The sequence below is a fragment of the Triticum urartu genome, chromosome 5, assembly GCF_003073215.2.
Source record: "Triticum urartu cultivar G1812 chromosome 5, Tu2.1, whole genome shotgun sequence".
NCBI classification, from domain to species: domain Eukaryota; kingdom Viridiplantae; phylum Streptophyta; class Magnoliopsida; order Poales; family Poaceae; genus Triticum; species Triticum urartu.
This window is the reverse complement of record NC_053026.1, coordinates 31,387,356-31,413,072: the sequence shown is the minus strand read 5'-3', so window position 1 is coordinate 31,413,072 and position 25,717 is coordinate 31,387,356.

Genomic DNA, 25,717 nt, shown 5'->3' with positions numbered 1-25,717 from the left:
ATTTTCAGAATATATAAAAAATACTGAGCGAAGAAAGCACCAGAGGGGGGCCACCCACCAGCCACGAGGGTGGGGAGCGCGCCCTACCCCCCTGGGCGCGCCCCCCTGCCTCGTGGGCCCCCTGGTTGCCCTCCGATGCCCATCTTCTGCTATATGAGGTCTTTCGTCCGAGAAAAAATCAAAAGCAAGCTCATGGGACGAAACTCCGCCGCCACGAGGCGGAACCTTGGCGGAACCAATCTAGGGCTCCGGCGGAGCTGTTCTGCTGGGGAAACTTCCCTCTGGGAGGGGGAAATCATCGCCATCGTCACCACCAACGGTCCTCTCATTGGGAGGGGGTCAATTTCCATCAACATCTTCACCAGCACCATCTCATCTCAAACCCTAGTTCATCTCTTGTATCCAATCTTTGTATCCAAACCTCAGATTGGTACATGTGGGTTGCTAGTAGTGTTGATTATTCCTTGTAGTTGATGCTAGTTGGTTTACTTGGTGGAAGATCATATGTTCAGATCCATTATGCATATTAATATCCCTCTGATTATGAACATGAATATGCTTTGTGAGTAGTTACGTTTATTCCTGAGGACATGGGAGAAGTCTTGCTATTAGTAGTCATGTGAATTTGGTATTCGTTCGATATTTTGATGAGATGTATGTTGTCATCCCTCTAGTGGTGTCATGTGAACGTCGACTACATGAAACTTCACCATTGTGTGGGCCTAGAGGAAGGCATTGGGAAGTAATAAGTAGATGATGGGTTGCTAGAGTGACAGAAGCTTAAACCCTAGCTTATGCGTTGCTTCGTAAGGGGCTGATTTGGATCCATATGTTTCATTCTATGGTTAGGTTTACCTTAATACTTCTGTTGTAGTTGTGGATGCTTGCAATGGGGGTTAATCATAAGTGGGATGCTTGTCCAAGTAAGGACAGCACCCAAGCACCGGTCCACCCACATATCAAATTATCAAAGTACCAAACGCGAATCATATGAGCGTGATGAAAACTAGCTTGACGATAATTCCCATGTATCCTCGGGAGCGCTTTTCTCTATATAGGAGTTTGTACAGGCTTGTCCTTTGCTACAAAAAGGATTGGGACATCTTGCTGCACCTTATTTACTTTTATTACTTGTTGCTTGTTACAATTTATCTTATCACAAAACTATCTGTTACTGATAATTTTAGTGCTTGCACAGAATACCTTGCTGAAAACTGCTTATCATTTCCTTCTGCTCCTTGTTGGGTTCGACACTCTTACTTATTGAAAGGACTAGTATAGATCCCCTATACTTGTGGGTCATCATGCTACTTTTATTCTTGTCATGAATCTTCCACCATTTTTCAGTATCTTAAATTTGACTTGGTGTAGTAATCTTGGTGTTTGGTGTTGCTTGTATCTCATGCTTATTGTTGCATGAGTAGTTTCAGTAGTTTTAGAACAACAACAGTAGCATAATTTTAATTAAATTCAATTAAAATTTCCAGAATCTCTTCTTGATCTGTAAAGTGTTAGTAGTTCTCCAGATTCTCTTCTTGATCAGCCTTCAACACACCATTAACTTGAATGAGTGTGCCTGAGCTATTAATTTTGGAGTACTTGAATCAATAAAGTTGCAAGTATTTTGGAGTACTTTAAAATGGTGTAAATCAACCATTTACATACTAACCATATAGTGCTTGATGTGAACATTTTTAACCTAACCATATATGTCAAGTTACTTTGTCTCTCCCATATCTTTTGGAGTATGCTTTATGGTGTGAACATTTTTAAACTGACCATATATGTCAAGGAATTTACTACTCTTAGGTGCATATTCATTTTGTATGCCTTATGTTTCAGCCAGGAGTATTGCTTTATTCAAGGTCTAACTAATCATTATTTCACTGTTAGATAGGAACTCAGTTAAGATCCACACTTGAAGTGGCAATGCTGTGAAACTTAGGAGGGCAGGAGTGGCAATGTTGAATGAACAAGGTTAATATCCACACTTGAAGAAGAACTACTCCTACAAGAAACTGTAGAAGGTTCTGTTTTGTGTGTTTTGCTAGAGAGTGCACTACCATGCAACTGTGGCATTTAACAATGCTTGATAGTCTTGTTAACATAATTTAGTCCAGTAACTAGAATTAATTAACTGAATTTTTTATGTAATTAAATTACATTGAAACATTTCTTTAATTATAATTAAAGAAAGGTTTCAATTTAATTAAAACTAATGGAAACCTTTTCAGTTAATCATAATTAATTGAAACTTTCATTTAATGAATTAAACTGTGTCAAGTTGTTAAACCTTTACTCTCTTGCTTGTTGTTAGTAGTAGAGTAAGTAATTAAGTCCTGTTGTTTAGTGTAAGACTTGTTGTTTAGCAAGACTTGAGTAATTTAGTGTATTGCATCATTAGTTTCAACTGGAATTTTTATCATGCTACTGTGACATCTACTGGAAATTTCAAACAAATGAAAGGAGTATTGTAGTTACAAATGGAGCCTACAAATTCTGTACATCTACTGCACTCATTTTTCAGTTATTTGTAGTTACAAATCATCAATTGTAAGACCGTAACTAAACATATCTTCTTATCCTCTGTCATTTTACTCATACACATGCTTATGATCCTGTTAACACATGCTCATGCTCATTTTACTCATGCACATGCTCATGATCTTCTTAGTTAAGACTATAACTACTCCATTTGATTGCATGATCTCTATTTGAATGCATGCTCATAAGATTGTAACGAGAGTACAATATCACAGTGAACATGCTCATGATCTCTATTTGAATGCATGTTCTTCGAGTACTCGTAGCCTGCATCTTGAATGGAATCTTCCATGTTGAAATCACCATCTGGGTCATCATGACTTCCTCCAAGTACATCCTCTTCTTCAGCTGGAGTACTATTCAAATCAAAATCCATTTTGGAGTACTCCAAGTTACTGATCTATTGTATTGATCTCCAAGTTACTCCATTCAAACAAATGTGCTGATCTGATCTGTTCTAGTAGTAGTTGTTGATCTTGATGTAGTAGTTGTTGATCAAATCTGTTGTAGTTGCTGTTGATCTGATATTTTGTAATTGCTGTTGATTTGGAGTAGTTACTGTTGCTGATGATATGATTGTTGTACTGGTGCTGTTGCAGGAATGTTGGATCTGCTGCTGCTCGCTGCAGGATCTGGTTATCAACCTGAGATGTTGCTTCTCAAGTCATGGCAACGACCGGGGATGTTCTGCTGAGCTGATCCAACCTGGGATGATGTTGATGATCTGCTGCTCAACAAGGTGATGCTGCTTCGTTCAGTCTCTATGAACATTTACAAGAGCTCTAGCCTAGAAGTGAAGAAGTCAGAAGTATATTTGGAGTACTTGTCATATGTTGTGATAGTATATTGGTGAAATGAATGATGTAAAGATTGTGCTATTAGCCAAAATTGGCATGTGTTTTGATAATTTTCATCTCTTTACTGTTCTCATTGAAATAATTGTTTCAAATTGTGGAAATTGAAACCTCGGCTGTCGTTAATTAGAACCTGACAAGTGGGACCTAGTAGTATTTGGCATCCAAAAGGCCATTTACAAAATAATATTCATAGTAAAGGCTGAAAATTAAGGAAACTGGCTGAAAAAAGGCCGAGGCCCAAAAGAAAAATAGATGAGACCCAGAAAAGAAATGGACCGCAGAAAGTGTTGGGGATATGATTACCAGGTATGACCCGCCCAGGAGGGGCCGGGTCAATCTTAATGGCGGGTTACTCAAAGAAGCCCGACGAGTATACAAGGCGACGATTCATTATAAGACTTGTAGTGGGCCCAAGCCCAGAGGCGGGTTAAAGCCCATAATTGTGAACCGCCATGTATCAGTAAGACTTGTAAAGTAAGGCATGTAAAAGAAGTCACCGAGCCGGACATGTTGTATGAGCCGGCCGGGACTCTGTAGGCCGCCAGGCGTCAACCCGTGTATATAAGGGGACGACCCAGCGGTGGCTTAGGGCAAAAAAACAACAGATCGAGAGCCAAGCTAGCGTATTTCGCTCCTTGGTCATCGAAACCTAGCAATACCACAACAACTGGACTAGGCTTTACCTTCATCGCAAGGGGCCGAACCAGTATAAACCTCTCGTGTCCTTTGTCCCGATTAACCCCTTTAAGCTTCCTAGTTGCGATGGCTCCACGACTAAGTCCTTTCACTAGGACATCTGCCATGACAATTCCACGACAGTTGGCGCCCACCGTGAGGCCAGCGCACGGTGGATTTGAGTTCTTGAAGGGCAGCTTCGAAGGGCTCAAGGGATACACTGTGGGCCGGATGACCAAGAGTCGTCGCGCCAAGCTCTACATTGACGACGCATGTAGGGGTCCCGAGGCCGGCTCAATTGATTACGGTACTGGGTCCCCTTCGGCAGAATCCACGTCTTCATCGGCCAGATCAGCGAGTCGGGCCCTGAGCCGGACGTCTGCACCGACCTCATCGAAATGGCTCAGCGTGCGAGACCCGCCCGGACTCAGCCGGCCGTAAGGCGTGCCTTCGTGGGTTGCATCCATGTAGGGGAGTTTTCTGAAGGATCTGTAGATGGTGGCAAGACGGATGTCCACTCTAACGGCGAGTCGTCCATAGGTGAGACGGATTCATTGTATCAACTATAGGATGGCGGGCTTGGGGGCTGTTCCGATGACAGCAGTATTCCGGACCCCTTTGAGCCGCCGAATCGAGCCGGGGTCTTCATGGCTGGCACTCAACCCGGTCAGAATTCTACGGCTGCGGCGGCGGTAACCACCGGATCGGCAGCAGCCGGGTCCGGAGACCCCGTGCGCCCACTGGCTCAGGTGCTGATGGATCTCATGGATAGAATGACGACCTTGTTGACCGCCGTGGTTGAGCCAGCAGACAAGGCTCAGCACGATGCAGAGGTGGCACGGTTACGTGGGAGGTAGCACAAGCTAAGGAGAATTTAGCAGCGGAGGACGTAAGGATGGCTGCAGAGCGAGCGGCTCTAGATGCTCGTGCTCAGCAGTTTCAAGCAGAGACTTTCTGGCTCTTGGTGGATCTAAATGCATCAAACGAGTTCATGAGAAGAAGGCACCAAAATGCTCAATCAGGTCTGCCTCTGACTTATGATCCTAGGAACCTCTTCCACACACCTGGGGCTGGTCCCAGTAACCCGACGGAGGCAAACCGGGTCACAATACCCGGGATTGGGGCGCCGGTTCAACCGCGGGCCATGGAACCCCCCCCCCCCCGTGTGAATACTGCCCCGCCTCATTACACACCAATACCACCGGGTCACTTTTCTAACCCTTTGGAGAATCTTATCACTGCGTCGGCTCGTTTGGCGGCTCTCCCGATGGAAGGCGACTCTCCAACAGCGACCGAAACATGAAGGGTCAGAGAACTTCTTCAGACGGCTCTGGCACAACAGGATGCATACTCTTATAGTCAAGACAAAATCCATTCAACCCCTCGCCCAAGCCGGAGCCCGAGCTATAGCAGGCATATGGACTCAGCGGCCATGTCAAGCAACGCCCAACGCCGTAACCAACCACGCAGGCATGACCCAGCCCAGGGTGGAGCTCTTAACTTGGTAGACCAGGAGAGGATCCGTCAAGAGGCTGAGCGGGCAGTTCAACAGGCAGCTAAGCTAGCGGCTCACCAAGCTTTTCCGATTTATCTAGCGACCTCTGTTGAAGCAGCTGTGGCCACAAGGATAGAGGTGTCCCTTGTCTGGTGTCGGCTCCGCGTAATGAGCGTTTGCCCAAGGACTTTAAGGGGCCTCGTAAGGTACCTAATTACACAACTGACCTGCAGCCCGGGGCATGGATCAAAAGTTACGAGATGGCCATGGAGTTATTGGAGGTCAGTGACGCATCAATGGCCAAGTACTTCACTATGATGTTAGATGGAACAGCTCGCACTTGGTTGAAGGGGTTGCCACCCAACTCCATCGGCTCATGGGCGGAGTTAAAAGCCCGGTTCATTCAGAACATCAAAGATACCTGTAAGCAACCCATGTCGATCATGGACTTGACTAACTGTAAGCAAGCGGAAGGTGAATCCACGAACCATTGGGTGCGCCGGGTCAAGGAAATAATACATTCATCTGATAAGATGGATGCTGGCTCCACGGTCTTAATGTTGGAGAAAAATTGCCGTTTTGAACCTCTAAAACAGAAGCTGGGCGGCTCAAGCGTGATTGTAATGACATGGGCCAGCTGATGGCGGCTCTGGTCAAGTACGGCGATTCTGATAGTACCAAGGATCCCGCGTCTGACGAAGAGAAGACAGGGAAGGGAAAGAAGAACGGCAACAGCAAAGGTCACCAGCACAACCCGGCGAATCAAGGAGATAATAGACGTAAGGCTGACGGTAGTCTGGAGTTTTTGGCTAACGCCAATACATAGGGAAACAATCAATGGTGCAAGGGGAGGCCACCTCCTCAGTCTGGCGGGTCAGGTCCCACCCTCGAGCAGCTGCTAAATGAACCTTGTCCAAGGCGCGACACCCGGGAGAAGCCAACTACCCATCTATGGAAAGACTGTATGATCATGAAGGATTTTAAGAATTCCAACATGTTTGATGGTAACCACGAACCTGGCGGCGGCTCAGGCGGTGGCGGCTTTCATGGCCCGGGCACCGGCTCAGGCGGTGGCGGTTTTAATGGCCAGGGCCCTCAAGGCAGTCAGGGCGGCTATAATCAGCAATCCGGCCAAGGTAATCAGCAGCAACAGCAGTCCGGGTATCAGAGTAACCGAAAGTAGTTGAAAAATGGGTAGTATCATGTATTCACCACCAGTTTGTGCAAAAGGGACCAGAAACTTCATAAGAGGGCTGTGAATGCTGTTGAACCGGCAGTTCCACGTTATTTGAGATGGTCTGAGCAGCCTATCATATGGAGTAGGGAAGACCACTCTCCCCGAGTTGATAATCTGGGTCATCTGGCTTTGGTGGTGGCGCCTCAGGTTGGCGGATACAAATTCACTAAAGTGCTCATGGACGGAGGCAGTAGCATCAACATCCTTTATTATGAGACGCTCCGTCGCATGGGGTTGACTGACAAAAGCCTTAAGACGTCCAATACTGTTTTCATGGAGTTGTGCGTGGTAAGTCGGCATACCCAGTTGGTAAGATTGAGCTGGAAGTAGCCTTTGGGGATGAGTATGATTCTAGGCCTGAGAAGTTAACTTTTGAAGTGGTTAAAATCAAAACTCCATATTAGGCCCTACTTGGACGGCCGGCTTATGCTAAGTTCATGGCACCGTCGTGTTATGTTTATCTGCAACTCAAAATGCCGGGTTATAAGGGCACCATCATAGTGCATGGAAGCCGGAAGATAGCCCTTAAATGTGAAGAAGGAGATGCTGCTTATGCCGAGTCTGTTTGTGCAACAGAGGAATTGAAGTTTTATAAGGATAATGTTGACCCGGCAGACATGACGTCTTTGAAGAAGCCAACTACGGAGTATGAGCCGGCACTGAAATTTAAGTCAGCTGATGATACCAAGATGATTGATTTTGTGCCTGGCGACTCATCCAAACAGTTCATTATCAATGCTAACTTGGATCCAAAATAGGAAGGCGCGCTCATCGAGTCCATCCGTGAGAACCGGGACATCTTTGCATGGAAGCCTTCTGACATGCCAGGTGTACTGAGAGAACTCGCTGAGCACACTCTTAATATTGATCGAAAGTTTAAGCCGGTCAGGCAGTTTCTTCGGCGGTTTAATGAGGAAAGGCGCAAGGCTATTGGAGAAGAGGTGGCCCAGCTTTTGGCAGCAGGGTTTATTGTTGAAGTTTTTCACCCAGAGTGGTTGGCTAACCCGATGCTCATGCTCAAAAAGAATGGCACTTGGCGTATGTGTGTGGATTACACGGATTTAAACAAAGCTTATCCGGCTGATCCTTTTGCTCTCCCTCGTATTGATCAAATCATTGATGCTACAGTGGGTTGTGAGCGTCTGAGCTTTTTGGATGCTTATTCTGGTTATTATTAGATCAAAATGGTGGTTAAGGACCAGGAGAAGATGGCTTTCATTACTCCGTTTGGAGCCTTCTGCTATGTGTCTATGCCTTTTGGGCTTAAGAGTGCCTAGGTGACTTATCAGCGGTGTGTACAGAATTGCCTTCATAATCAGATTGGGCATAATGTTCATGCTTACGTGGACGATATAGTGGTGAAATCCAGAGATAAGGAAACCTTGGTAGCTGATCTGAAGGAAACCTTTGATAACCTCCGGGTCTACAAGATGATGCTTAACCCGGCCAAGTGCGTTTTTGGAGTCCCAGCTGGCAAGCTTTTGGGCTTTTTGGTGTCTAACAGAGGCATTGAGGCTAACCCGGAAAAAAGTAAGGCGATTACATCTTTGGCTAAACCGGCGTGCATCAATGACCAGCGGCTGGCGGGTCGAGTTGCATCTTTGAGCCGGTTCATAAGCCGGTTGGGTGAGAAGGCTATGCCATTGTATCAAATGATGAAAAAGACGGATGACTTTGTCTAGAGTGACGCTGCCAACTCCGCCTTTGAAGATCTGAAAAGACAGCTTGCTGAGCCGCCGGTTCTTGCTGCCCCCGTTGAGAAGGAGCTGGTGTTGTTATATGTGACTGCTAACTCTCGGGCCGTCAGTGTGGCCATTGTTGTGGAGCGCAAGGAGGCTGGCAAGGAACATCCGGTTCAATGGCGGTTTACTACTTCAGTGAGCTGCTCATTGAATCCAAGCAAAGATATCCACATTGGCAGAAGCTTGTTTATGGGGTGTTCATGCAAGCCGGAAGCTTAAGCATTACTTCCAGGATCATCCTATCACTATGGTTAGCTCTGCTCCTTTGGGAGATATTATTCAAAATAGAGAAGCCATAGGACGAGTCGCCAAGTGGGCCATTGAGCTTGGGTCTCATAATTTAAAGTATGTGCCACGTACGGCCATTAAGTCTCAAGCACTGGTGGACTTCATTAACGATTGGACAGAGTTGCAGATACCTAAAGAGAAGCCAGACAACACATATTGGACGATTCATTTCGATGGGTCTAGATAGTTGGAAGGCTCGGGGGCTGGAGTTGTTTTAACTTCTCCTCGAGGTGACAAGTTTTGTTATGTGTTGCGATTGATGTTTCCTTGTACTAACAACGCAGCGGAGTATGAGGCCTTACTCTATGGTCTTCGAATGGATAAAGAGATGAGTTTAAGCCGGGTACGGTGCCTTGGCGACTCAGATTTGGTGGCTCAGCAGGTATCAGGCAAGTGGGACTCCAAGGACCCTCTCATGGCGGCTTATCGCCGTGAGGTTGACGCTGTTGCTGGACACTTCAAGGGTTATCAGGTGGAGCACATTGACCGCAGAAAAAATGAAGCGGTCGATGATTTAAGCCGGTTGGGATCTCAGCATAAGCCGGTGCCACCTAACACTTTTCTAGATGTTCTGCATAACCCTTCTGTCAAGTTGCCTACAGAGGAAGATTTGGCCGTTCCATACCCGGAGGCACAGTTGGTGGCAGCTCTTCATGTCATTCCAGATTGGACAGTACCGTATTTGGCTTATATGACCCGGGGTGAGTTGCCGAAGGATGAGACCTTGGCTTGACAGATAACCCGGTGGTCTAAGTCAATGACTGTCGGTGTCAAAACCGAGCTCCAACGCCGGACTGTATCCGAGCTCCAACGCCGGACTATGTATCCGAGCTCCAATGCCGGACTGTATCCAAGGTGTCGTAAATCACCTTGGTTCAAAGAAATTTGAAGGAGTTTAGCCAAGCTTAATGCCGGAAATGCCCTCTATGGAGCCAGCCACTAGCGCCCGAGCTTTATGTCGGACTGCTTCCGAGGTGGTGCACCACCCCTAATGTGGGCCAATTTTTGTGAATATTTTTTATTGGTGCAATTTATTCTCTGCCGAGATATATAGCCAGTAGCCCTCAAGGTGTGTATCGGTCTAAAACCCGAGATGCACCTGAAGGATGACGTAAGACCGCTGATCCCAGTAGCCGCTGAGACTCAGGTTGATTTACAAAATCAGCCTGAGGATCAAGTCCAAGCTCGGCAGAATACTTCGGGACACTAAAAGCGGCGTGCTCAGTCCTCGAGACTCAGGTTGGGTGCGGCCGACCAACCTGAGGATCAAAATCTCCTCGGAAACTATATTGCACATAAAATTTTCTGCATTGGACAAGCAATGTAGTAGCCCCCGAGACACTGGTCGGGTGGCAACACCGGATCAGGGGATCGATGTGCCCCTTTAATATTTGTAAATAATAGGCCCGAAGCCCAGTAGCCCCCGAGCCTTAATACGGGCACGGGTGGCCGAATTAAGGATCAATATCCATAGTAAAATCGCAAATTATGTGTAATGACTCTATGTATCCAAGTACTTTACGTCATTAATGCTCGGATCCGCATTGTACAAAACTTTGTTGACCGACCATCGGCTTCCACCTCCTCGGCCAGTAGACGAGGAGTGTTTGTCCTACTTTATAAAGCCTTTATGAGGGCAAAGATTTACAACAAACAAGGCAATCTGGCCATACGGTTTTATAAACAAAGGTACGCAGAGAGTTATATTACTGTTTAACAGAAGAAATGTCTTCCAAAGAAAATAGTCCCACTATCGGTTCCTTTCTTTGGGTTGTCATGCTAAGCATGATCATTAAACCTCAGCTCTAATGTAAGAGCAAAATATTGAGGATTTAGTTTGGGAGGCCAGTTAATAGCCCCCGGTAGTGTTTGGCGACAGTCGGGGTCAAGCCGTAAACTTCGGCCAATGTTATGAACGGCCCATCATTTAACATAGTCATCGGATCACTGACCAGTTTACGCTTATTGTGAAAGTCAGTTTTCGGCTTTCTCCACTGAGGTGCTTAACCATGTGAGCTGGAAGCACAATCGCAGTGGTTCTCCCTTTGCACGCCTAGCCGAACAAAACAGAACGTAGGAAGCAAGTGCAGGAGCCGGGCAACCCAACTATTGACCGAAGACACAATTCGAAACCGATGCATATATAGCAATATCTGAGAATGTTTTTGCCGAATCCCTAAAGGTGTCCGGCGTTGCACTGCGAGACTAATGCTAGAAAAGAACAAATAGTTTAAAAGTGCCAAAAAGCTTGGAAAACCAAGAAACGTCAGTAAAAACATGACGTCCGAACAATATCAAGTGTTCGGTGCCAATCCGAAAGTTGGTCTTAGAAAAAAGAAGTGTTTCTGTCGTGCTTTAACATGATACATCCTATCTCAAGACTTCGAGCGGGTCAGCCTATGGCTTCAACCTCCTATCCCGAGGGCGGAGTACTTCTCATCAAGCCAGTTTAGCAAACTAAACTCTAGCGGCTTTGAGAGAGAAATTAGGCTCCCCGGCTAGTGACCGCACACTCGTGTCGAAAAAAGGAGTGATAAATAATAATAATAAAACTTTGCAACGACTAAGAACAAGAACACTTATTATAAAACGGCTCAAATAAACTTAAGAGCCCCCAAGTGACTTGGGTAGAAGAATGATTGCATGTACCGAAGTACTTATATCATATCTATGTTCAACCAAACTTTAAACGCGTCTTAACCGACCGTCAGCTTCTCCCTCTTCGGTCAAGGACCGAAAAGTGTTATGTACTCCATCGGTCGAGAATATCGACGGTGTTTCCAATAACCAGGCAATCAGGCCATAAGGCTGTAACAGAAAAAGCGCGCTCAGGGAACTTATGCTATATTACCGTGAAGTGTAAGAAGCATCTTCGAAGAAAATAGTACCCCCACCGATACCTTTCTTCGGTGCTCATTGTTATTATGAGACTTGTGCAATAGATTTTTTGTACTCATGAGTTCCGTTGTGTGCCGACCATCATTGAAAACTATAAGAGCGCTAGCTTTCGGCTTCACCCAGTCTGAGGTCCGGCTCGGGCGACCCGATCGTGACAGTCGCAGAGGTGCTCCCTTTACTCCCTAGTCGAACAATCGGGAACGTAGGGGTAAACACAGGAGCAAGGCAACCCAGCTTGCAAATCTCTTAAGTCAATATGGTGCATATTGTGGCGTAATACACGAACAAGGAACGAAGCCATACAAGTATAATCATATGCAAGTGGAAAAGCTTCATGAAGGAAGCCCCCAAATGAATTGGGTATTTGAATTTATGCGTCACAAACAAAGTTTGGACAAGGAAAAAATTTTACAAGCAACTTTTTTCCAAAAAAGTATAATGCTTGGTCGAACCGAACACAAGTTAGAAATTAAATCTTTGAGCATGAAAGCGACTTAGCTGGTTAATGTGTTCGGTATTGATGACGCGGTCCGAGCTTGATGCGGGGTAAGGTTCCATCCCCCAAGCTGGTCCCGAGGTGGCGTAGCGAAGAGCTCGACACGCCGAAGTGGTGACATAGCACGGTCAATGCAGACCGGCAGAGTGACGCCGAAGTCCCCGGATCATTTTCCTGTGCACAAAAAATAGTGCAAACCGGAGATAATAGTAATAATGATAATTAAAAAAATGTTGCATAATAAATAATTTATGCAAAGTGAGGAATAGAAGAAATATGGCCTGGCGCCGAAGTCAATGTCGATGCAGGGCGTCGGCGTGAAGTAGTAAAGGCGTGGCAAAGCCTGAATTCACAGGTCGGTCCGAGCTCCGGATGCGGCGTTCGCCGGACTATGTATGGAAACTGATCGAACCACCACGCGACCCTCGTTAATGCGGTCACCATTTGATAGACCTGTGTACATATCATGGACAAAGCAGAGTAATAATTCCTTGGGAAAAATGAACCCAAACAAGCAAAAAATACTAGGATTAATAGCACCTGGTTTAGTCATTGTAGCAATCCGAAGGAAGGTGATTCCCAAAATTGGGACTCGCTCCGCACACCCATTGCCTGATGGGTGATAAAACGACGGCATGGCAATGCTGGTAAAGGTTGACTCCCCGAGGCAAAGCCCTCAGCCCAGCTAACGTGACGGAGCTGGTCGGCTAGTGACGCCGAAGTGTCTGGATTAGGTTGATGAAGAGATGGCGAAGCCCCTGGTCCAGCCGAGATGTCGAAGCCTCGACGTCAGCCGATGGGTCGAAGTAGGTCGGCGTGATGGACACAAGCTTGAAGAAGCAATAGTGTGGCCCTGTCGATGCAGGTCGTGACGTGGTCGATGCCGGCTTGATGAAGCGACCGTGCGGCGATGCCGGTATGCCCGCTCCGTGTAATCCGTGGGGCAGTGATGTTGATGATGATTTATCCTTCGCGATGCCGGACTCTTGTTCAGCTTGCTGAGATGATGATCGGAAGAAGTTGAGCTCGGCTAAAGTGACAACGTGTCTAGCGCAGGTCGGCAGCCGTGGAGTGATATTACCGGACTGGTTTGACACCAGCATGATGTTGAAGATAATGTTCAAAAGATCTTAAAGTTAGTGGTATGTGTTCGGGAACAAAACACAATACCCCATACAAAACTTCCTTCAAAAGGGATGTCCGAAATCCCGTTCATAAAAAAGATGAACTCGGGTCGGATTCGTTTTCGCGCAGAAAACAGATCTGAAAAGTGATGCACTAATTGGACGGTTCCCAGAGTTTGGACAGTCGGATCGAGCTGAAATTTTGAGAGGTGGTAGATATAGGAATTCTGCAGCCGATCAACGGTTGGATCTTCCAAAGGACGTCCGAGCTAGAATCTGGACACCACGCCCTAAACTCATCCAAATTACCGTTCAGATTTGACAGGGCTCTGGTATATCGTGGATTGCCAGAGATTCCTCCATCGGAACTCGACAAAATTTTCCAGGGTTGTTATAGACTTAATTCCGCACAATTCCACCAAAGCGATTGTCAAAGTGATACTCGAGGAGCTGGTGGCGGCAGATACGAGTTCGCTGTCCAAAAAAACAGCACGGTCGCTTGAGGGCAATGTTGGCGTTGAGCCCCCGAGCTCCATAGATGATTCCTCCGTGATCTTGATAGAGATCGGAGTTGATGTATGATGAAGGCCCTCGTCCGAACATGGTGATCCGAACATGGGGTGCAATTCTTGGTCGAACCAAGGTGACCAGTCGAGCTGGTGACGAAGATGCCGAAGTCGAAGTGAATCTGCAGGCGAGCCATCGATCCTTTTGTCGATCACACAGCGGAACTCTCAATGAAAGCACCAATGCCGGTGTCAAAACCGGCGGATCTCGGGTAGGGGGTCCCAAACTGTGCGTCTAGGCTGGATGGTAACAGGAGGCAGGGAACACGATGTTTTACCCAGGTTCGGGCCCTCTTGATGGAGGTAAAACCCTATGTCCTGCTTGATTAATATTGATGATATGGGTAGTACGAGAGAAGATCTACCACGAGATCAGAGAGGCTAACCCCTAGAAGCTAGCCTATGGTATGATTGTCTATTGTCTCTATCGACTAGCCTGGCCTCGGTTTATATAATGCACCAGAGGCCTAGGATAACAAGAGTCCTAGCCGAATACGCTGGTGGGGTGGAGTCCTTGTCTTGATCGCCAAGTCTTGTGGAATCTTCCTTGTATGCGGCAGCTGTCCGAACTGGCCCATGAGTATACGGCCACGGGGGTCCTCGGCCCAATCTAACAGATCGGGAGATGACGTGTTGAGTACCCCCTAGTCCAGGACACCGCCAATGACAATTTCCAATGGTGAGTTGTATCATCGCAGCATCACTGGAGCGTTTCAACGTTGTGTCTCTCCTGAAGAAGGTCAAGAAATTCTTCGTGAGATCCATGAAGGGGATTGTGACCATCATGCCGGTTCAAAGTCTCTTGTGGCCAAAGCTATTGATCATGGTTTTTACTGGCTAACGGCTCACGCTAATGCAGAGGATCTGGTCAGTAGGTGCGATGGGTGTCAAAAATTTGCACGACGAGCGCACATGCCGGGTCAAGAATTGCGGATGATTCCAATCACTTGGCCGTTTGCAGTCTGGGGGCTTGACATGGTTGAACCTTTCAAAAGATCTAAGGATAAAAAGACACATCTTTTGGTGGCAGTTGACAAATTCACAAAATGGGTTGAGGCAGAGCCGGTTAATAAGTGTGATGCAGCCATGGCGGTTCAGTTCATGAAAAAGGTGATCTTTCGTTTTGGCTTTCCACACAGCATTATAACTGACAATGGTACTAATCTGTCCAAAGGCGCTATGGAGGAGTTTTGTCAACGTGAGCATATCCGGCTTGATGTTTCGTCAATAGCCCACCCCCAATCCAATGGTCAAGCTGAGAGAGCAAATCAGGAAATCTTAAAAGGTCTCAAGCCCCGGCTTACGGTTCCTTTACAACGGACGCCGGGTTGTTGGGTAGAGGAGTTACCCTCAGTGCTATGGAGCATCAATACCACTCCTAACAGATCTACGGGTTATACGCCTTTCTTCATGGTTTATGGAGCAGAAGCCGTCCTGCCTAGTGATATTCGTCATGACTAGCCCCGCGTGGCGGCTTACGTTGAAGCTAATAATGAACAAGCCCGACAAGATGCACTTGACTTGTTAGATGAGGAGCGAGATTTGGCAGCAGCCCGATCAGCAATTTATCAACAGGACCTGCGCCGTTATCACAGCCGCCAGGTTAGGTCCAGAATCTTTCAAGAAGGTGACCTGGTGCTCCGACTCATCCAGGATCAGTCTGATGCACACAAGCTATCCCCACCTTGGGAAGGACCCTTTGTGGTCAGCAAGAACTTGAACAATGGGTCATATTACCTTATCGACGTTCGAGAGCAGAAAGACTCATGTAAGTCGGAAGAGGAGACCCGCCGGTCGTGGAATATTGCTCATCTTCGGCCGTACTATACTTGAGCCACTGGCTCTCATAATGTACATACTATGACGTTGTATATATTATGATAAGTAATAAAGCAGGACCTCTGTCCTTTTCATTTTCAATGATCATATATCTTTATTATTCTAATTATTCAAACAACCATTAGGGGGTTGATCGTATTCGAATCTAGCTTAAACCCTTTTGGTTCGGCTCATGATCGTATTCGAATCTAGCCGTTAAACCTCATGGTCACTAGGGGGCTTCCTGTACAAAAATAGGTCGTATTCGAACCAAACAGAACATAGCTGTCGTAACCCTCTTGATCGGCGCAAAGCCAAACTCACTAGGGAGCTTCTTGATCGTATCTAAATCATAGCTTAACCCCTTTTGGGTCTGACTTGGATCGTATTTGAATCAGGGTCGTTAAAAACCTCTCAAGGTCATTTGGGGGATTCCTGTTCAAACATAGGTCGTATTCGAACCAAAGAGAACATAGCTGTCGGTACCCTCTTGATCGGCGCAACGCCAAAGCCACTGGGGGCTACATGATCGTATTCGAATCCTAGCTTAACCCCTTTGGTACGGTTACTGATCGTATTCGAATCAGAAGCCTCCAAATTACTCTTAATGCTTGATTTACATCGTTTGAAACATACTATTTTGTTTTACTGGTTTTTTGTTGTCTCAAATCTAACTGCATGTATGGTTTCAATTTAAACCGGCTCGGTTATTTGACAATGAGTTGCCAAGGTATAAATATCATTAGGCATATCGAGGTATTGACTTCTACAAAGATTAGGGTCGTCAACCTTATTGTCCGGGTATTCAGAATCAAAGAACATATGTATGACATTGTCGTTCATAAACAGACTTATCTGTGTCTTTTTGTTAATCAAAGGTTTTTTCAGCCTTGTTTATCTTACATCTGGTCCTATTTTTTCCATTATGATCATTTCATAGTTATGTATCGGGTGTTTTGACCCGTCCAGCGATAAACCGCCAGGACAGTTTTTTTCATCTTTTGCATACATGAACAGATTTAAACACTGCAGATGTGATCACTGATATAATGAATATATTGACATCACGGGTAAAACAGTCATATGCAACATCCTATGCACGACGGCATGGGCAAAACATGCAATTTTCAAACTAACCTATTACAAGGCATTGAGAGCCCAAAAGGTTAGACTGTTTTCTCTCTTAAGCAGATCTTAAGCTAAAGGCTGGATTATTCAGACGGTTATGACTCCTCCCTCGCCGGTTCACCTCCCTCCACTGGTTGGAAGCTGGGCTTGGACCAGTCAAAGCCGTCCAGAGCAACAAACTCAGATTCATCGTCAATTAGGCCAGCCGGGTCAATTTCTGGGGCAAAAGTGTGTTGGCAAACCGGCGGGATAAGATATGTCACTTTATAAGAGGGAGTCGCCATATTCTTATTTTCAACATCAAAACCCGGCTGATATTTATCAATGTTGGTTTCCTCGCCAAGGATGGTAGCACAAGGACGAACTTCCCTCACACAAGCAATGAAATCGTCTTGATCAAACGGAGTCCCATCTTCTTTCAAAGGGGGATACCCCTTGGCTACATCCACCGGGTCGAGTTCCGGCACCCATGCTTTGGAACGGCTCAGTGCGGTTAGGGCTCCGGCTCTTGCGCAAGACCGCTTGACCTCTTGGAATCTGGCGGGTAAGATTGACAATTTCTTCAAGAAGTCACTTAAGAGGTTTGGTCCTTGGTTGGCTTGGGATATAATGGCAAGCGCCCATTGAGCTCCACTGTACAGCTGCTCCACAAGGGTGTAAACCGCCTTGAGTTTTATTAAACTGTTTTGGCTCAGATTGTTGCTCTGCGGACCTGTCGGTGTTTTAAAAGGTTAAGAAGGCGGCTTATATTTCTGGCAAAAATAGAGTGTAAGTAACTAAAGGCAAATAACTCACCAAAGATTGCGGAGACCATCTGGGACACATGGTTTTTTTAAGCCGGTGAGCTCCGTGGTAACCTCCTTGAGAGCCGCCTTCGCTGTTTCAGCGTGCTATGTTAGCATGGTTTTCTCGTCGGCCCAGGATTTCTTCTCCGCATCAAAACTGGTCTTCAGTTTTTCAGCTTCAGAGAGGCTCAACTGGAGTTTGGAGTCAGCGTTCTTTATCTCTGCCTCTTGATCCGCCAGCCGGGTCTTTGCATCAGTCAATTGAGACCCCAATTCAGTCAAGGCGGTCTGCAAACATGCACAGGTGTGTTAAAATGTATTTCAATAAAGGTTATCATGATTAAAGTCCCAAGTGCTTTGCAACGCAACACCACTCGGGACTTTGGGGCTAATGTATGCCAAATCAATTTTTTAAAATGTGAAATAGCTCTTCTATGATTAAAGTCCCAAGTGTTTTACAAGTAACAACGCTTGGCGCTTGGGGGCTAATGCATGATAATAAGAAAGTGTTTTCATGTTGGGCCGGATCACACTATTTGTTTCGACTGATGCAAGACAATTATGAAGTTAAGTACCGGCTCATTCATGATAAATTGAGCCGACCCTTGGGGACTACAAGTGAAATTTAGGCTGGACTTAAGGAAAATCTAAGACAGAGCATCAACCTATATCACAAATCTACAGATCATTCAGGTTCATCATAATCTGGAGACTTGGGGGCTGGCAGAGCGTATATAAGATGGTGAAAGCCGGTGAACATACCTCATATTTCAGCTGCAGTTGCTTTAGCATCTCAATTTTTGAGTCACGGCTGGAATGCACATGACTGAGGTAGCCGACAGCACGTCACTAATGTTCAGGTGAGCGTAATGAGAGACATCAAACGGCACCTTCTGCCTCTCTAAAGCCTCTTGCTTAGCAGAGTGCCGGGCCAGTACGGTTGGGTTGCCCGGCTCAACGAATTGACTACCAGTAATTAAGACATCATTGTCAGAAGTCGTCGGCGGGTTAGCTGAGCTAGATGGCTCAGTGGTAGACGGATTAAGAATGGTCTCATCAGCTGATGGCTCAGGAGGGTCCGATTGAACGTGGACAGCCGGATCTTCTGGTGCTTCAGATTGATCAGGAGGAGTTGGTATTGCCGGTTCAGGTGCAGGATCTTTCGGGTCATCTGCCAGTTTAGTCACCTTGGCTTTCTTGGACTTTGATTGACCGCTAAGAAAGATTTTATGAGACAGTTAGTATAATGATGCAGTTTTAAAGATGCAGAAGAAAGATGATTTTCCTTACCCAGGGGCAGTCTTGAAAGCCGGAAATTGAGTTTGTGACGAGTCGCCAGAAGAGCGAGAAACCTCCTATAAAGGTAAAATAAATTTAAGAGAGTAAGGAAATAGATTCATTGATAAAAGCAAAAGACAAAGGTGAAAGAAACCTCATTATGGCGTTTTCGAGGAGTTTTTTGTAAGTCGGAGGGAGGTTCATTGTCGTCATTAGTCCGGGCCTGATGGCGGCTCTCATGTTGCTGCTTTTTCAAAAGAAAATGAGGGTCCAAATAAGCCAAAGGGTGCGAAAACCTTACTTTCCGGGTTACCAGTCGAAGTTTCTGTCTTGGCAAAGGGGCTGAGTCGGAGGAAATAGTTACCTCTTCTTCTATGGCCTGGCTATCCCCCATGTCGTCCTGTCAATAGTCGGTGTCAATAAGGTTGTTAAAAAACTAGTCAAGGGAGTCAAGGGCTACCTCCGACTCAGAAACATCATCCAGCTGGAACATGTCATATGCAGTCTTCTTCTTCTTCTTGGGCTTCCGGGTCGTTCTCCTGGCGGCTATGGCGGCCGCTCTAGCCTTCTTGGCAGCTTCATGATCATATTTGGCCTTCCAGAAATCAGATTTGGCCTATAAGCAAATAACAGGTTAAAAAGCCATGCAAGTATTTAACTACTGAAGAAAAAAAGGAGGTCAAGGGGGTTCACCTCTGGTGCCGGGTTAAGTTTGCAGAAGGGGTTTAATCCAACTTTACTGCAGTCCTCGTATTTGCCGTTCACAAGGATGGTTGACATTGCAACAATGTCCTCTTCAGTTAGTTGTACAGAGCTATGACGCAGAGAATCATCTGGGCCTCCGCCATATTTATACATCAACTTGGATCGGCGGCTTAGAGGGATGACCCGCCATGCGATCCAGCAACGGATCAGGTTGAAGGAAATATGCCCTAGAGGCAATAATAAAGTTATTATTTGTTTCCTTATATCATGATAAATGTTTATTATTCATGCTAGAATTGTATTAACCGGAAACATAATACATGTGTGAATACATAGACAAACAAAGTGTCACTAGTATGCCTCTACTTGACTAGCTCGTTGAATCAAAGATGGTTAAGTTTCCTAGCCATAGACATGAGTTGTCATTTGATTAATGAGGTCACATCATTAGAGAATGATGTGATTGACTTGACCCATTCCGTTAGCATAGCACTTGATCATTTAGTTTGTTGCGATTGCTTTCTTCATGACTTATACATGTTCCTATGACTATGAGATTATGCAACTCCCGTTTACCGAAGGAACACTTTGTGTGCTACCAAACATCACAACGTAACTGGGTGATTATAAAGGTGCTCTACAGGTGTCTCCGAAGGTGCTTGTTGGGTTGGCGTATTTCGAGATTAGGATTTGTCACTCTGATTGTCGAAGAGGTATCTTTGGGCCCTCTCGGTAATGCACATCACTCAAGCCTTGCAAGCATTGCAACTAATAAGTTAGTTGTGGAATGATGTATTACGGAACGAGTAAAGAGACTTGTCGGTAACGAGATTGAACTAGGTATTAAGATACCGACGATCGAATCTCGGGCAAGTAACATACCGATGACAAAGGGAACAACGTGTGTTGTTATGCGGTCTGACCGATAAAGATCTTCGTAGAATATGTAGGAGCCAATATGAGCATCCCAGTTCCGCTATTGGTTATTGACCGGAGACGTGTCTCGGTCATGTCTACATAGTTCTCGAACCCGTAGGGTCCGCACGCTTAAAGTTCGGTGATGATCATAATTAGGGTTTTGTGTTTTGATGTACCGAAGGTTGTTCGGTGTCCCGAATGTGATCACGTACATGATGAGGAGTCTCGAAATGGTCGAGACATAAAGATTGATATATTGGAAGCCTATATTTGGATATCGGAAACGTTCTGGGTAAAATCGGGATTTTACCGGAGTACCGGGGGGTTACCAGAACCCCCACCCCCCGGGGGTTAATGGGCCTACATGGGCCCTAAGGGAGAAGAGGAGGGCCGGACAGGGCAGGCCGCGCGCCCCCTCCCCCCCTAGTCCGAATAGGACAAGGAAGGGGGGCAGCGCCCCCCTTTCCTCTTTCCCCCTTCCCCTTTCCTTCTCCAACAAGGCAAGAGGGGGGAGTCCTACTCTCGGTGGGAGTAGGACTCCTCCAGGCGCACCCCTAGGGCCGGCCGCACCTCCCCCTCTCCCTCCTTTATATACGGGGGCAAGGGGGCACCCCATGACACACAAGTTTATCTTCGTGATCGTTCCTTAGCCGTGTGCGGTGCCCCCTTCCACCATATTCCACCTCGGTCATATCGTAGAGGTGCTTAGGCGAAGCCCTGCGTCGGTAGAACATCATCACCGTCATCACGCCATCGTGCTGACGAAACTCTCCCTCAACACTCGGTTGGATCGGAGCTCGAGGGACGTCACCGAGTTGAACATGTGCAGAACTCGGAGGTGCCGTACGTTCGGTACTTGGATCGGTCGGATCGGGAAGACGTACGACTACTTCCTCTATGTTGTGTCAACGCTTCCGTTGCCGGTCTACGATGGTACGTAGACAACACTCTCCCCTCTTGTTGCTATGCATCACCATGATCTTGCGTGTGCGTAGGAATTTTTTTGAAATTACTACGTTCCTCAACAGTGGTATCAGAGCTAGGTTTTATGCATTGATGTTATGCACGAGTAGAACACAAGTGAGTTGTGGGCGATATAAGTTATACTGCTTACCAGCATGTCATACTTTGGTTCGGTGGTATTGTTGGATGAAGCGGCTCGGACTGACATTACGCGTACGCTTACACGAGACTGGTTCTACCGACGTGCTTTGCACACAGGTGGCTGGCGGGTGTCAGTTTCTCCAACTTTAGTTGAACCAAGTGTGGCTACGCACGGTCCTTGCGAAGGTTAAAACAGCACCAACTTGACAAACTATCGTCGTGGTTTTGATGCGTAGGTAAGAACGGTTCTTGCTAAGCCCGTAGCAGCCACGTAAAACTTGCAACAACAAAGTAGAGGACGTCTAACTTGTTTTTCCAGGGCATGTTTTTGCACATATGGTCAAGACATGATGCTAAATTTTATTGTATGAGATGATCATGTTTTGTAACCTAGTTATTGGCAACTGGCAGGAGCCATATGGTTGTCGCTTTATTGTATGCAATGCAATCGCGCTGTAATGCTTTACTTTATCACTAAGCGGTAGCGATAGTCGTGGAAGCATAAGATTGGCGAGACGACAACGATGCTACGATGGAGATCAAGGTGTCGCGCCGGTGACGATGGTGATCATGATGGTACTTCAGAGATGGAGATCACAAGTACAAGATGATGATGGCCATATCATATCACTTATATTGATTGCATGTGATGTTTATCTTTTATGCATCTTATCTTGCTTTGATTGACGGTAGCATTATAAGATGATCTCTCACTAAATTTCAAGATAAAAGTGTTCTCCCTGAGTATGCACCGTTGCCAAAGTTCGTCGTGACCAGACACCACGTGATGATCGGGTGTGATAAGCTCTATGTCCATCTACAACAGGTGCAAGCCAGTTTTGCACAGGCAGAATACTCAGGTTAAACTTGACGAGCCTAGCATATGCAGATATGGCCTCGGAACACTGAGACCGAAAGGTCGAGCGTGAATCATATAGTAGATATGATCAACATATGGATGTTCACCATTGAAAGCTACTCCATTTCACGTGATGATCGGTTATGATTTAGTTGATTTGGATCACGTGATCACTTAGAAGATTAGAGGGATGTCTTTCTAAGTGGGAGTTCTTAAGTAATATGATTAATTGGACTTAAATTTATCATGAACTTAGTCCTGGTAGTATTAGCATATCTATGTTGTAGATCAATAGCTCGCGTCTAGCTCCCCTGTTTTATTTTGGATATGTTCCTAGAGAAAACTAAGTTGAAAGATGTTAGTGGCAATGATGCGGATTGGATCCGTGATCTGAGGTTTATCCTCATTGCTGCACAGAAGAATTATGTCCTTGATGCACCGCTAGGTGACAAACCTATTGCAGGAGCATATGCGAATGTTATGTACGTTTGGCTAGCTCAATATGATGACTACTTAATAGTTTAGTGCACCATGCTTAACAGCTTAGAATTGGGATTTCAAAGACGTTTTGAACGTCATGGACCATATGAGATGTTCCAGGAGTTGAAGTTAATATTTCAAGCAAATACCCAAGTTGAGAGATATGAAGTCTCCAACAACTTCTATAGCTAAAAGATGGAGGAGAATAGCTCAAGCAGTGAGCATGTGCTCAGATTGTCTAGGTACTACAATCGCTTGTCTCAAGTGGGAGTTAATCTTCCAAATAAAATAGTGATAGGCAGAATTCTCTAGTCACCATCACCAAGTTAGTAGAACTTTGTGATGAACTATAGTATGCAAGGGATGACGTAAATGATTCCCGAGCTTTTCATGATGATGAAATTGATGAAGGTAGAAATCAAGAAAGAGCATCAAGTGTTGATGATTAACAAGACCACTAGTTTCAAGAAAAGGGAAAGGGAAAGAAAGGGAACTTCAAGAAGAACGGCAAGCAAGTTGCTGCTCAAGTGAAGAAGCCCAAGTCTGGACCTAAGCCTGAGACTAAGTGCTTCTACTGCAAAGGGATTGGTCACTGGAAGCGGAACTGCCCCAAGTATTTGGCGGATAAGAAGGATGGCAAAGTGAACAATGCTATATTTGATATACATGTTATTGATGTGTACTTTACTAGTGTTTATAGCAACCCCTCGGTATTTGATACTGGTTCAGTTGCTAAGAGCAGTAACTCAAAACGGGAGTTGCAGAATGAAAAGAGACTAGTTAAGGGTGAAGTGACGATGTGTGTTGGAAGTGGTTCCAAGATTGATGTGATCATCATCGCACACTCCCTATACTTTCGGGATTAGTGTTAAACCTAAATAAATGTTATTTGGTGTTTGCGTTGAGCATGAATATGATTTGATCATGTTTATTGCAAAACAGTTATTCATTGAAGTTAGAGAATAATTGTTGTTCTGTTTACATGAATAAAACCTTCTATGGTCATACACCCAATAAAAATGGTTCGTTGGATCTCGATCGTAGTGATACACATATTCATAATATTGAAGCCAAAAGATGCAAAGTTAATAATGATAGTGCAACTTATTTGTGGCACTGCCGTTTAGGTCATATTGGTGTAAAGCGCATGAAGAAACTCCATGTTGATGGGCTTTTGGAATCACTTGATTACGAATCATTTTGATGCTTGCGAACCATGCCTCATGGGCAAGATGACTAAGACTCCGTTCTCTGGAACAATGGAGCGAGCAACTGACTTATTGGAAATAATACACACTGATGTATGCAGTCCGATGAGTGTTGAGGCTCGCGGCGGGTATCGTTATTTTCTGACCTTCATAGATGATTTGAGAAGATATGGGTATATCTACTTGATGAAACATAAATCTGAAACATTTGAAAAGTTCAAAGAACTTCAGAGTGAAGTGGAAAATCATCGTGACAAGAAAATAAAGTTTCTACGATCTGATCACAGAGACAAATATTTGAGTTACGAGTTTGGTCTTCAATTAAAACAACATGGAATAGTTTCACAAAATCGTGCCACCTGGAACACCACAGTGTAATGGTGTGTCCGAACATAGTAACCGTACTTTATTAGATATGGTGCGATCTATGATGTCTCTTACCGATTTACCACTATCGTTTTGGGGTTATGCATTAGAGACAGCTGCATTCACATTAAATAGGGCACCATCTAAATCCGTTGAGACGACACCGTATGAACTATGGTTTGGCAAGAAACCTAAGCTGTCGTTTCTTAAAATTTGAGGTTGCAATGCTTATGTGAAAAAATTTCAACCTGATAAGCTCAAACCCAAATCGGAGAAGTGCATCTTCATAGGATACCCAAAAGAAAATGTTGGGCACACCTTCTATCACAGATCCGAAGGCAAGATATATATTGCTAAGAATGGATCCTTTCTAGAGAAGGAGTTTCTCTCGAAAGAAGTGAGTGGGAGGAAAGTAGAACTTGATGAGGTAATTGTACCTGTTCCCTTATTGGAAAGTAGTTCATCACAGAAATCTGTTCCTGTGACTACTACACCAATTAGTGAGGAAGCTAATGATGATGATCATGTAACTTCAGATCAAGTTACTACCGAACCTCGTAGGTAAACCAGAGTGAGATCCGCACCAGAGTGGTACGGTAATCCTGTTCTGGAGGTCATGTTACTTGACCATGACGAACCTACGAACTATGAGGAAGCGATGATGAGCCCAGATTCCGCGAAATGGCTTGAGGCCATGAAATCTGAGATGAGATCCATGTATGAGAGCAAAGTATGGACTTTGATTGACTTTCCCAATGATCGGCGAGCCATTGAGATTAAATGTATCTTCAAGAGGAAGACGGACGCTGATAGTAGTGCTACCATCTACAAAGCTAGAATTGTCGCAAAAAGGTTTTCGACAAGTTCAAGGTGTTGACTACGATGAGAGTTTCTCACTCGTATCTATGCTTAAGTCTATCCGAATCATGTTAGCAATTTTCGCTTTTATGATTATGAAATTTGGCAGATGGATGTCTAAACTGCATTCCTGAAGGGATTTCTGGAAGAAGAGTTGTATATGATGCAACCGGAAGGTTTTGTCGATCCAAAGGGAGCTAACAAAGTGTGCAAGCTCCAGCGATCCATTTATGGACTGGTGCAAGCCTCTTGGAGTTGGAATAAATGCTTTGATAAGTTGATCAAAGC